At 30.4% G+C, this 15,076-nt stretch overlaps 1 pseudogene; it reads left to right on the top strand.

The window, feature by feature from the left end:
• The first annotated feature begins 2,930 nt into the window (after positions 1-2,930).
• Positions 2,931-13,276, top strand: LOC142612322 (ferritin-like catalase Nec2; annotated as a pseudogene).
• Positions 13,277-15,076: the final 1,800 nt, after the last annotated feature.

The raw sequence follows: 15,076 nt of genomic DNA, 5'->3' as shown, positions 1-15,076 counted from the left end.
ACTAGTTAATTTTTCAACTCCAGTTTTAAATTCAACTAGTTGTTCTTCCAAACTCTTAATTTTGTCCACCTGTGATGAAATTTGATTTTTAAAATTCTCATTCAAATTATTGGCTTCATCTAATTTTGAAATCAAATCATCTTTTTCAAGCTTGACCTTTTTAAATTTAGCTTTTAATTTTGTAGAACATTCAAGAGATTTCATACAAAAATTATAAAGCTTGCAATAGGCATCATGAATATCATCATCATCATTCAACACAAGATCATGCAAATCAAAACAATCAAGAGTTTCCATGAAAACAGGGGTCAATAGATCACACAGCAAAAATTAAACCCTAATCAGAGTGTGTCTGCTCTGATACCACTTGAAAGGCCAAAAACATATTGACCCCTTGTGATAGATTAATTGATTAATTAGCCAAGTTTAATTAATTAACCAATTTAACATGTAAATGCGTGGTAGCACAAAAAAATCACCAATAAACTAAAGTGCAGCGGAAAATAAATTGACACAGTGATTTGTTTACGAATGGAGAAAACCTCAAAGGCAAAAACCCCACCGGGTGATTTTAAGGTCATCACTTCCGAGAATCCACTATTATCACAACAAGCGGTTACAAGTAAATGAATCATAGTACCTTATACCAACCTACAGTTGAACCCTTATCCCAATACCCAATTGGACTTGTTCTGTAGTGACAATCTCTCCTTTTGATACACGGCTCCCAGTACGTGACTAACCAATCTGATGCGCGGATCCCGGTACGCATGTTACTCCTTTGCACGAATCCCAGTACGTGACTAACTCCACAGCAACCCTTTGATTGTTGTAGTTGATTTGCAGTAACTTCACATAGAAACACCAATAAGATCTTCAATGTTGGTGCAAGAGACTTTGCTTGATTACAGAAACGCAGCAAGAACTCTTTCTTTTGTAGGAGGAAGTTAGGGTTTTAAAAAGAAAACCTTATGAAACTCTCTAGGGTTAGGTTTTTCTTTTTCCACCTCGTTTAAATAGGAGCTTAATGGGCTCTCCTATTCCAAATAGGTTTACACAAATCTTGAATTTTCCTAATCCAATAAGAATTATACAAACCCATAAACAAATAGCATTTTAGAATAAAAACATTGCTGGCTATAAACTGAATCCCGTAAACTCAATAGATCAAGACATCTGTCGAGCTTTAATGAATCTCAACAGATCGAGCTTCTGTCAAGGAGGTATTGAAACCTGCAGTTTGCACTTTTCTTGAACAGTTCTGGAGTAATCTTTATGTCTTCAATTTAACTACTTGTAGTAATTATCTTGAACCTACTCAGATATACCCAAATATAAGTAAAATGCATTTTGTGAAAGGATACGTCAATTACATAAAAATATGTTCGTAACATATGTATACACACACATAGAATACTCATTATTAATTGAATCTTTTTTCTTTTCTTTTTTTTTTTTTTCTTTTTGTGATTCATTCGACCAGTATTATTATCGTTGAGTAGGCTTATCATTCCCGGACAAAGTTGTACAAAGCATCTTAATTCTTAGTTTGTAAGGATGAGAAAAGGTGATGTTCCCTCTTTGTGTATGCCATCGACATATTCCTCATTGTGCTTCAATTAGAACCTGATCTCCTAAAAGTAAATTCGTTAATGAAAGTGCGCATCATAGAAAATTCCAGGCACATGAAAAGATTTGAACATATTGCATGCACAAAAATCAGAATTATGCTATACAAATTGCATCAAGTTTTAGGCATGCAAAACATGTGATCATTGTGAAAATTTCAGCAATCAATTTCTTTTTCCTTTTTTTGATTGTAGGGTATAAATTTTATTTCATCAGAATGAAAAGGAAATCTATATTCCAAACCAAACCAAGTTCTTGTTGGTTTCAAAACATCATTTAAACCCTTTCCTGAATGAGTTCACTATTCACCGTTGGCTTATATGAAAATTTTTAAGGTCTCACTTTTTATGAGTGATCATACGTACTTTTATTAGGTTTATTTGCATGTCAAAGAAAAATAAATGAATGAAAATTAACTCACCCAAATACACAAGTGAAATCTTTTATTTTTATTTTTTATGGATTAATGTTGTCCAATAATAACTCAATAAATCTAAAGCTTTTTTTTTTAGAATGAATAAATCTAAAGCTAATATAACATGTTAGATACAAAAGAAAAAAAAGAAAGACAATATTATAATTTACAAAAGTATTAGATAATATTATTTGTAAATCTATTACTAGAATTGTTTATATTTGATATTTGCATGTAAAATTGAAGAGTAACATCTTCTTCTTTTCTTTTTTTTTCATTTAATTAACAAACAAACATATATTGAAATACCTCACTTAAAAATTAAATAAGAGAATGAGTAAATGGACCGAGTTTGGATCTGAATCCAATTGTTTTGGGTCAAAATCAAGTATGAGTATTGAGTAGGACAAGAATATATTTTTCTATTCCAACTATCCATGTTTTTTTCCCCCGAACTAACGAGTAAGATTTCAATTTTGCTAAGTTTACATATAAAAAAAATTATCATTATGAATGGATCGAAAAAGCAAAAGAAAACCCTTTTTTTTTTTTATATAAATATTCGAAAACAAATTAATAAGAAGGAAGCAGCGAATCGAATCTGAGGATAATAATGAACAGACAAGTTGGCGAATATTTTACACTAGTTGGGTCATCACTTCAACTATTTGGCTGAACTGTCATCCACAAAGATGAGGAATCAAACCAATCTCTACAGGACACTTGGGCCCTATGCTCATGACTTTTTTGCCTCTTCTATTTCTATATATGTACCCTTGCTGGCTCCTCTCAAATTCTAATATGTTAGGTAACCTAAGAAGCAAACACCATATTTTTCCTTCTTTTTGAGGCCAAAAAAGAGAAGCATCAATTGTTAAGAATAAGGATGAAACCCCAACACCTCTCTGGGGATGGTTCTCTTGCTCAAGACTCAAAGAGAACAGTCGGAGAAAAGTTCAGGCAGGTTTATGAGGTGGCTATAATAGCCATGGCCAAGAATGGAGCTTGGGAATATGGTGGTTGTACTAGTCTTCCAATTTCGAAAGAAATTGAGAGACGAAAGTGGAGCTACCATGCAGAAGACCCAATTAAAACTCTGATGTTCTTGGGGTCTTGGAGTCACACTTGAGCTTTGATCTATTACTATGTAATAATTCGGGTAATATTGGCTTGGAAGATGATTGAAACATTCATGAGAAAAATATGTCAACAATATGTATTATATTAGCTGCTGATTTATGTCAAAAGAAGAAAAGTCATGTATAAATGAAAATTCAACATGGTTGTATCAATCAAGAATCAGGAATGAGCTATTAAAAATATTGTCTTTAATAAATTAAAAAGAAAGCTTGGAAGTGTGTGTGTGTGTGTGTGTGTGTGTGTGTTGGCTGGGATTTCACTTATAGGACACAAGAAAATAAATAATTTTTATGTTATGAGAGACGGTCAGCAATGTTCATAAAATTAAATATTAACCCTAATGTATACGTTTATTCAGTTAATAAATAATATTGTATCTGTACTTGAATTTGATATTAGTTCATCTTGTAATTCGTGGAATAGTTTCATTAATTGTTGTTGGGGTTGTTCAAAATTTAAATGTGCGTAAGTCTAATGTATTTGAGAATTGAGACCCACATTTTAGGACCGCGAAAGTGCAGTATTAATCTATGAAAGCAAAGACAATCTAGCAAAGACATTGATAATGTCTAAAATAATGGACCTTTCCTGTCGGCAATCAAACAAGAAAGGCGTATTGTTATATTTTGATCCTAAATTATTAGGGGTAATTACATTTTAACACCTTAAACTATATCTCAAATTACACTTTACACCCTAATCTTTTAGAATGCATAGTTAGTACCCTAAACTGTAGCATGTGTTAAACTTTGCACATTGCCATTATTTTGGATGAAAAACCAAAGTTTATAATACAAATTGTAATTGAAAGTATAGTTTAGGCTAGTGTAAACACCACATTTTTTCATCTGTTGTGTCCATAGTTAGTAAAGTGTAATTTCTTTTATATTTTTAAGAGATTGAAAAGATTGACACTATTGGGTTTTTTCACATGATATCATTCAAGACAACGGCAAAATTGAGAGCGAAATACAAAGTATAACATAAGTTATAGTTTATGGTACAAATCATATATTTTAAGAATATATGATGTAAAGTGTAATTTGGGATATTATTTAAACTAATAAAGCGCGTTTTTCCCAAAATATTAAGGAAATTGGTGCTAATGGAACAAACTACATACAATTTTTCCCCAAAAGATCAAACAAGTCCGTTTAGGAACAACTTATTTAATTAAAATTGAAAACTTTTTGATGAAAGTATTGTAGATAAAACTAAAATATAGCTAAAATAGTACAGTAAGAGCTATAAATAGTATCAAAAAGTGTAATAGGATCTATAAATAGTAGCAAAAATAAGTTGAATCGTAACAAAAATAAGCTGAATAGTAAAAAAAAGCTGGCTTGTTAAAAATATTGAAGATATAGCTAAAAGCTAGCTGAAATAGTACAGTGAGACCTGTGAATAATACTAAAAAATGCAATGAGATCTATTAATAATAGCAAAAATAAATTAAATATTAACGATAATAAACTAAATAGTAAAAAAAAAAAGTATTTTTTCAGCCAAAACCAAACATAACCGTATATAAAATTAATTCTTTATTTTTTGTGCAATACGATTTATCCATAGCCCATAGGTCGGGCTCTCCTAGAACTACGTATTTTGTCCCTTCCTCACTTATAGTCAGTCCATAAGTTATTGAGACGTAAAGAACTATTTAATAGAGAAATTATGATGGCCAACGTCTCTTCAAAGTTAATTGAATCACACGTCTGTTCATCAAAAAAAAAAAAAATTTGAATCACACGTCTTTTTCATTATAACTAGTGTCCCTACGCCAGATATTTTTATTTAAGCACTTTTGATACCACACTTTTGACCACAACATTAATCATAACTCACTCATATGGTGAGTTATGGTTGGTGAAATGGTGCCACATTAACGAGTTGTGATCAATATTGTGGCCAAGAATATGGTATTCGACATTTTCTTTTTATTTTTATTTTTGGGACCAAACTCTCGTACTTTGTGAGAAATGATTAAACTAAGGTTACAAAGAACTTTTTAATCCTTGATTCTCAAAAGAAAAAAAAAAAGTTTTCGACAATTTCTTTTTTAAAATTCTAGCATTATCAATTTGATTAGATATTATCATTCTTAGAAAATTGAATTAGTTAAATGGCTTCATTTTCCACTCACAGTACAGACTTATAAAATACACCCATGCCTAGTAATTAGCATATATATATATATATATAAATTATTTGTCCCACAAATAACAAAGTAACACAACAATAACAAAAAATTCTTTTAGGAAACTATTATTCCAATCATTCTCTAAAAAAGCCTTACTCTTTTATCTCATAGGACCTTGAACTCTTTCTTATCCCAAAGATCAGCAAAACACTATAAAATAAGGGGGGGAACATATTTAGAGTAATCAAGAGATTTTTTTTTTTTTGGAGAAATAGTAATCAAGAGAATTACAAAAATTAAATATCCAGCACATAAAACAAAATATAAAACATTTTAGACAACTTTTATTTCTCTTATCACATAAGAATTTTATTTTGGTTTTAACTAGGGTTATTAATGAACCAAGTTTTTTATATTAACAACTCGAGTTCCACACGAAAAAAAGTCTTGTTATGTTTAAGTGTTTAGTAAATAAGTCAAGCTTAAACTTAAGTGAATGCTTAACTATTAAACAAGCCAAGCTCAAATATAATAATGTGTTTCTAAACATAAGGATCGATTTAACTATAAATAATATTACATTTTTATATGTATATTTACCTAAAAATATACTTATATAGGCTTGAAATTGGATTGTACAATTTTGTAAATAGGTGCATATGATAATATAAACAATTTTGGATATTATTTGTATCTTATTGATAATATAAACAATCCATTTGTAATAAAAATCCATAGATTTGTGAAGGGGTAAAAACTTTTTGTTATGATTTTATTACATAATGAAAAATAATAAGTTAATCAAGTAACTTATGAATAAGTACGAGTTTGTTCGACAAGAAAAGGAACCAAGTTTGAACATGTAATTTTATTTGGTAACAAACTCAAGTTTGGCTCAAGTTCAAAATAAAACTAAATGAACCAGTCTGAACTTTTAATACTCGACTCAGTTTATTTTATTTATAGCCCTAATTTTGACAATGAATTTTCTTTAACCATGTGACTTAAATATAATTGTATAAGAGTGACTAAAAAAATTTCATGAATTATTAAGTTTCAAAAAAAATAATGAATTTGAGCGGTGTTGAAAGTTCTGTAATATATATATATATATATATGATTGTTACTGGTCTATTTTTGTGGGAGGCCCACTCATATTTTTTTAAGGGTACCAAAATCCTTATAATTTTTGGTATCAGTAATAACTACAAAAAATAGGGGGATGGCCGGATGGGGGCCATGGTTGTAGATACGTCTCTGCAAACTTGAGTAACAATCATGAACAAACATTTTTATGTTAGAAAATAAATTTTTTTTGCTCTATAAACAATATATTCACCGTGTGTGTCTAATACCTCGTACCTATCCAAAACATTTTAAAACAGTACGTACTACGTACAAAACCTTTTTTTTTTTTTTTTCACTGAAAGAGGTAGAAAAACAGTACAAAACCTTAATGATTTATTATATGCATAATTAGCCCCAAATAATAAATGTAAAACCAGTGGGCCTCATTGAGACCTCATTAGAGGACCATGCTTACAGATGAAATTATGGGATCACACTTGATCAGTATTAATTGTCAATAATTATTTTGGTGACTTCTTCCTCAAAATCGATTCTCTATGAAATGGAATATATTTTTCATCAGTAACACATGCCAGAAGAAAGCTTATCTTGCAACTTATGAGATCAACGTTGATTGGTGCTAATTGGTGGTGCATTCTTTTCAAATTTAATAATTGACACACGCATATATATATATATATATATTTATATCATTATGGTGAATTTGTGACTGTCACAACCACGTGGGACTCACATCTTATACGGGTGAGGATGCATATTTTCTATATATGAAGTACATTGTCTTTTAGATAAGCTTGTTCTGGCAACATCTCACTCAGGGACGTAGCTACTGTTGGACGAGGGGGGCAACCCCCAAATTTTAAAAAAAAAAATATATATTATTATATATATGTGTATTAATTTTAGCAATTTTGTTTTATAAAATTACATTTTTTTTTTCCTTAAAATAATATCATTGATTCTTTTAAGAGTAATGAGTGTCACAAACTATTTTACAACATTTTTACAAACTATTTTGGTAGCAAGTTCTTATTAGTTCACACATGAGCCTACCAGTCATATAATTTTTTTACTTACTAGCAACCATTTTTCACATCAATAGTTTATAAAAAAGTTTGTAACGCTAGTATTTTTCCCATTTAGTGACTAAAAAAATTTATAAATCTAAAATTTAAAAAAAAATATACAAGCCCAAAAGAACTAGCTCAACAACAAAAATTACAAATAGTAAATCTAAAAATATAAAAAATTAAGCTCAATTAACCAATTTTATTTAAAATAGACAACCTCACCCTTTAAAAAATTCTAAACAAAGATAATTTTGTTCTTACCAAAAAAAAAAAAAAATCTCATTTGCTAAATAATAACAGAATCAAAGGTTGAAACCACTGCACACAGTCAACAATAAAGCTACCCTCTTTGCTCAAAGTTCTGGTTCTGTCCCTGATCTCACTTTGGCAAAGTGATATCACATACTTAAGTTGCATATCTATCTACCACAACTAGAAGGAAGGAAGGGGGAGTTAGGGGGGCTGGCCTCCCTTGACCTTCAAAAATCTTCCCTCTCTTTTTGATTTTTGGTAAGAAAATGCAATTTTAGATATAACATATAAGTTTAAATATTGCTCTCTAAGATTTTTACTAAAAACATATAATGCATTTATATTGATAATTAATGCATCATTTTTCTTCCCTTTATTTACTCTTATTACCATAGTAGTTCATATTAAACCAAAGAATATATAAAGGAGATATGTCCCTGGAAATAAATAAGTAAATATTTTTAGTAAAGAAGTTTATTTTTTCAATTTTTCACTTAGAAAATTAGAGTTATGGCAGACACTATGTTTTTTCTTTTTTTTTTAGAAGAAATGACAATTATAAATTTCATGGTTAGGAGTTAAAAAAAAAAAAATCCTTTTTTTATTAGTTGCACATTTTTATTAAATTAACTTTTATATTTGTTAAGACTTACTTGATATAAATTTTTTTTTTTTTTTTTTACATTTAAGAAATATTATATGTTTTTAAAGCAAAATTACAAATGTACAATATGTATAAGCTATTTTTTTGTGCTCTCAAAAAAAATTTGGATTTAATATATATATATATATATATATAGAGAGAGAGAGAGAGAGAGAGAGAGAGAGAGAGAGAGAGAGAGGTTCAAGTTACACATAGTGTAACTTTAAGCAATATTACACCACTCAATATTTTTTAATTGGATGCGAATATTGACAAATCCACCGTTAGATTTCTTCATATATTCTCCATACTTGCAACATTTCAAGATGATCAAAAATTAATAGTTATGTCATCAATCAATTGATAAAATTCAAGTTTTTCTAGTTTAAAATAGTGCATAAAAGATGAGTTTATAGATCAAATAGTAAATAATATCTGATTGATAAGAAAATTGGCATGCATGTTAAGAATATATAGAATATATAATTCAACGGTTGGATTTTCAAAATATTAATTCAATAACAAGTTATTGGATTATGTAATATTGCTTAAAGTTACATCAGGTGTAACTCTAAGCAATGTTACACCATTCAATATTTTTTAATAAGATGCCAATTTTGACAAGTCCACCGTTGGATTACATTATCTTTATATATTCTCCATATTTGCAAAATTTCAAGGTAATCGAATATCAATAACTATATCATCAATCAATTCAAGTTTTTGTAGTTAAAAATAATGCATAAAGAATGAATTTATGGATAAAATGGTGAATAACATCCGATTAGCATGAAAATTGACATGTATGTTAAAAATATATAGAACATGTAATCCAATGGTAAAATTTCCAAAATATGAATTCAATAACAATTTATTAGATGGTGTAATATTATTTAGAGTCACACTAGGGGTAACTTGAACTCAAATTATATATATATATATACATAGCTTTAACTTGAACTCAAATTATATATATACATAGCTTGGCTCCCCTGGAAAAAAATTTATACCACAACTATCAAAAAGCCAATTGAGAATATACTTAGGCATAACTATCTCAACTATTAAAAAGCCCAATTTGAAATTTTTGGTGATTTTTGAACTTTGATAGAAACTCAGCCTTAAGCTTTGACATTCATTTTTTCTTAGGAAGTCCAATTAATAAATAAATCTTGTATTAATCTCCACATTAATCAAAATTTTCTAACATATATTGTGTGCGTAGGAACTGTTTTCCTAATTGGTAAATTACACACAAATCTTGTGCATCTAAACTATTTGAATATTCTATTGTTATAAGGTAGGAGGCAAAAGGGGAGAAGAAAAATTATCTAATAAGATGATCTTATGAGACCTCCCTTTCACTGCAAGTGATTGTGATTGAATCTTGTTTGGAAATTTAGACCCCGGTTGATAGAATTAACAAGTTTTAAACTCAAGTTGTTAATTAGGTTTATTATGAATAAACTTGTTAAAAACAAACAAACATCAATATCATGTAAAAAATAATGCAGCGGAAAAATAAATAAGACAAGATATGATGACCTAGGAAAACCAATAAAACCAACCAGTTTCACTGTAAAAAACCTGAGCGTAAACCTTCCCGAAAAGTAATTTACTATAGTAAAGAGAAGTTTCAAATCTAGTACAAAACCTTTGTTCCTAAACTTTACAATCCCCGTAGATGAACTCACAACAGAAACCTTCTACCGTTTCAGAACCTCTGAACTCTTCAATATATGAACTCCACCATTTGATGCATGGCTCCCAGTACGTGACTAACTCCTTTGCACGAATTCCAATACGTGACTCACTCACCAACTTAAGGAAGAAGAATGTTGGCTGCAAAGTTCTTCACTTCATTAACAATGAAGATTAAGAAGCACTTGGTTACAAAACCTTAAGGCGCAAAGACGCAGTAGCTTCTTTTTGAGAGAATAAGACTTCAATCACCTTTTGAATATGTTCTCCTTGTATTCTCTTATGTGACGACCTCTAAAATAAGTCTTATATATGCCTAGGGTTGTGAGAAAAGAAACCTTACACAAATACAAAAACATGAGCCAAAAATCAGATCTAGAAATCTGAATTCCCGTAACCTCGATAGATACCTCGATCGATCGAGAAGCTATCGAGTTTCATTCATTAAATCTCAATAGATAGCTATATGTCGAGCAGCTATCGAGCTATCTGTCTGTAGGTGTCCACAGGTGTCTAGCTATCTGTCCAGCTATCTATCCAACTTTAGTAAACACTTTTTCTTCACTTATTTCTTGGTCCAATCTTCATGGCTTTAATACTATACTTGAACAACATGTTTTTTGAAGTATTAAACACATTCTAGATCTATCCAAATATAAGTAAAGTGCGTTTTGTCAAAGGATTAGCCAACTAAATAAAATATGTCGTTAACAAATCTCATGTACTATGAATGGAAGGTTTCACTAGATATTACCTCATGGATAAGGATAAGTAATTAAGATTGGATCATCTCGATTATTGTGGATTGTTCTAGTTAGTGACCTTAGGTTTGTTTGTTTTAGTCAAGAGAGCTAGATTTGCTTCTTCTTCTTTTTTTTTTTTTTTTCTATCTGGTCACCTTAGCTTTGTTTGCCTTCATGATCTCATCATCCCTTATGGAGGATAGGGATTCCTTGTCTAATTAAAAACTAAGAGTAAAGTTTCCCCAAACTTGAAAGGAAAACAAAGAAGTTGCAACATTAGAAAGGAAAAAGTAGAGAATTCTTATTTTTGTGTGTAACACCAATAGTACAATAGATTTTATTATTATAAAATAATAAAGATTATATTGAAAATTTGAAAGAGAAATATTCCGTACTCTTGTAGATACAACCTAATCAAGAAAACCTTAAGGGTTCGTTTAGTACATGTATTTAAACACATGTTTTCAATTTTTAAACAACATTGTACGTATTTTCACAAACTTTTTCACCCACACGTATTTTCAAAAAATACAAACAACGTTACTAGAACAACGTTACCAAACAGCCCCTAAATGTTCCTACATTTATTTCTTATTAAGAGTTTTTTAAGTTGACAGCGATGATTATTGTATACTGAGATGATTTTATCACATGTTAATTAGGGTGGAGACATGGAGTCACATGCTCACATACATTGTTAGAATAATTTTGCCTTAGGAGAAGGTAATTTGAGATTGACTTTTGTGTACATGTGACGCCCGAACCTTAAATGTCTGATCTATTTACATTATCTCTCTCTCTCTCCATATATATATAGACACACACACACACATAGTAATCGTAACCTCATGCACATGTACGTACCATAAATCACTTGAATTCCTAGAAGCTGAGTATTTCTTGTATGGTGCACCTGGTCGAGGACTAGACAGTTTCGCTCCATCTTTTGCTAAGGGTGGTCCCTCCCATTGGTGCCAAGAAGGCCAATCTTGACCCCCTTCTTGCTAAGATCATTGAGGAATTTGGTTACGAGGAAATTGGCCATCTTAGGTACTAAAACGAATAATACAATCATGTTTATATAATTGGAATTTCCCCTTTCCATGTTAGAGATATATTAGCCCATTAGTATAAGCCCAAGCCTAATTATATTTTGTGTGAGTCAAGTCTCCTACTTGTACTAGAAGTCTATTAGTTTAGGGTTTAGTCTACTATATATACATATGTTATAGTTCATTGTAACACAGGATTTGTACTACAATCCAATATATTATTGATGTAGCCCTTTAGGGTTTCCTCCATGGATGTAGGCCGTTAAGCTAAACCACGTAATCCTCGTGTGTTATTGTATTCTATACTTTATGCTTTCGTTTTTGCATCCATACCAGCATATTTAACATGGTGTATCAATGCTAATATTTTACACCGTCTTGTTGTAAATGTTCCATAGTAAAGAAATTACTCCATATATTTGCCTAGTCTCATTGATGTTCTCTTAACATAACTTTTCAGGGCCATCATTAACGCAACAGGTGGAATTCCAAGGCCTCTTATGGATCTCAGCACTCAGACTTTCGCAAACATTTTTAACCAAGCTTTTGGTTTCAATTTGACCCTTATCTTAATACAATCAATTACTTGTTAGCAAGTAATATGATCCCTTATGTAGGGCTTGTGGGTTATGTTGGCACCATTACAGAGCTTACAAGCAGTTATTTTCGAAGGGTAAGAACCCGCAACTTCCTCCCACAAGTCCAATTACTCCTTTATGAATATATATATATATATATACACACACACATGTATTAAAAAGCACGAACACTCTAATCTCTGAATTAGACATCTTGAAAATCCACCTACATCCACGTCCTATGATATAATTATTTTTATTTTAAAATTCCTTTGATTTTAAATATAAATTTAACCATTTTGATAGTTGTTATTTATTTTAAAAACTTAAAATAAACATAAAATACGCCTTCAAGTAAATAAAATATACTTTAAATAAATATATATATATATATATATATGTATATATATTAATCAATTATCGTATCCCTTTTATCTGTTTTGATAGTCGGTTGCTGGGCTTCTAGGAGTGGAGGCTGGACAAGATGCAGTTCTAAGAGCATTACTCTATGAGAAAGCCAACGAAAAAGTGCTTCCCTATAACATGACTGTGGCCGAGTTCACTAACCGTACTGCAGAATTCAAAAATAGACTAGCCATGTGTGGTATTAAAGATAAAGGCATAATAGTACCTCTATCACTTGGTGCAGAGAATCTTACAAACACTAAGTTCTTTCAGCTAATGAAAATTCCCTTTCATATTCTCGGACACCACCCGAGATCTTAAGGATAGTGTATGGAACTGGTAGTGAGAACAAGCCTGGTGGGTTTTATCCTAATGGTGCAGGTGGGAACATTGCAAGGCGATATCTTAGCCCAGCATAAGAGATTCCATTAATTAGATATATTAACAATAATTTAGACTAAGACTAAGACTAAAAAGCTTCCAATGAATGAAGCTTTTGGAATAACATTCAAATATATGCCAAACAACATATTTAGCAGAATGTTGAAATAGCTAGCCTGAAAAATCTGAATTTGAATCCCCTCTACTGTTTGTTGTAAGAAAAACAAATTATTATATCGAATAAGAATGAGGTGATTAGACTATTTTGAATTTGGTTTGTTCATTCGTTTGTTAGAGTCTTGTTTCCAACTTATTCATCTTATTTTGTTTATATATAAAATTTTAAAGTCTCAATTTAATTAATTCTTTTATGTATAGATGCTTATCCATCTTTATTTTTTAATCCAATAAATTAATGGAAATAAATCCAAACAAATACTAATTAAGATAAATGTAATACTAATAGTTAGGTAGTAGACTCATGATACTTCTCTTGTAAAGGAGGAGACTCAAGGTTTGACTAATGTTAGATTATGATGATTTATGGATTGTAAAAACTCATGCAGTGGAGGGCACTAATTGGAATCTCCATTTCCTTCTCTTCTCTTGATGCCAAAATCTTATCAATTAATTAAAAAAATTTGTAACATATTGGACGCCATGAACCATCGATCATGAAACCTTAACACATGAAAAAGAATCATGCAAATCCTTGTCAACTGTCATGCATATCTAGCTTTGCTTAATTATATAAATTTTTTTTTTTGAGAAGAACTTAATTGAGAACGTAATTGTATAATTTAAATTTGAATATATGATGTAAGTAACCACTTAAGCTAAAGCAATGTGTTGTACAAGACTTGTATATAATTCAATAGGACGAAACTTAGATATAATATTTAAATATTGCTTTTTAGGTTCTTCTCTTAAAATTCTGTCATGTGGATTTTTTCTTATGGAATGAAATACTATTTTTTTAATTAAGTAGTGACATGATGACTATATCTTAAAAGAGGAATTTAAGAAACAGTACTTAAGATGTTCCTAAATTTTGTCAAATTAAATATGTATACTGGCAAGTTTAGAAAACCCACCTCACAAGTCACAACCTTTATGTTTTGCTTCTATGGTATCAAATTCCCTAAATCTTGCGACTATGGCATGTTCCTTATTTATTAACGTCTCTCACATTGTATTGATCAAGCAAGCTCTGATTTGCATGGTTTTAAAAACCGAATCGAGAATCAAACCGGTTTTTTCAAAATTTTCGATTTTTCCCAGTTTTTGACCGATTTTTCGGTTTTTAACCGATTGTTGACCGGTTTTGAGGCATTTAACCGGATCGGACTGCACCGATTTTTCCAGTTGAACCGGTCGGACCGGCCGGTCCGATCCGATTTTTAAAACAGTGATGATTTGTGGATTGCCCAATTCCTCCCTATTTTGAAAATTCATAATTTATTGGTTTTTTTTTATCGAACTAAATTATCTCCATCTCACTTTCTTCTTAATACTGATGGGAAACCAACAACTGAGTTAAACCTATTAAATAGAGACATATTGGCTGGAATTGGGTCATGCGTCCCATCAGTGGGCAAATCAATTGACCAAGCTAGGCAAAATCCTACAGTTCTATTCCTTGAATGGCATCAACACTTCAATATGTTTTTTTGATACATCACTTCAATATGTTAATCCCATCACTTTTCCAAAATCCTACACTTCAATATGTCCCGAATTTATCAAAGTTTCAATTACAGTTTCATTTAACAATAGAATTACCAAAAAAATGTGAACCTTTAAAAGCAAGATAGTCTAAATATTTTATGTTGTGACTT

This window comes from Castanea sativa, chromosome 10 (assembly GCF_040712315.1).
Source record: "Castanea sativa cultivar Marrone di Chiusa Pesio chromosome 10, ASM4071231v1".
NCBI classification, from domain to species: Eukaryota; Viridiplantae; Streptophyta; class Magnoliopsida; order Fagales; family Fagaceae; genus Castanea; species Castanea sativa.
Note: the sequence above shows the minus strand (reverse complement) of the source record. Positions and strands in the feature narration are given on the sequence as shown.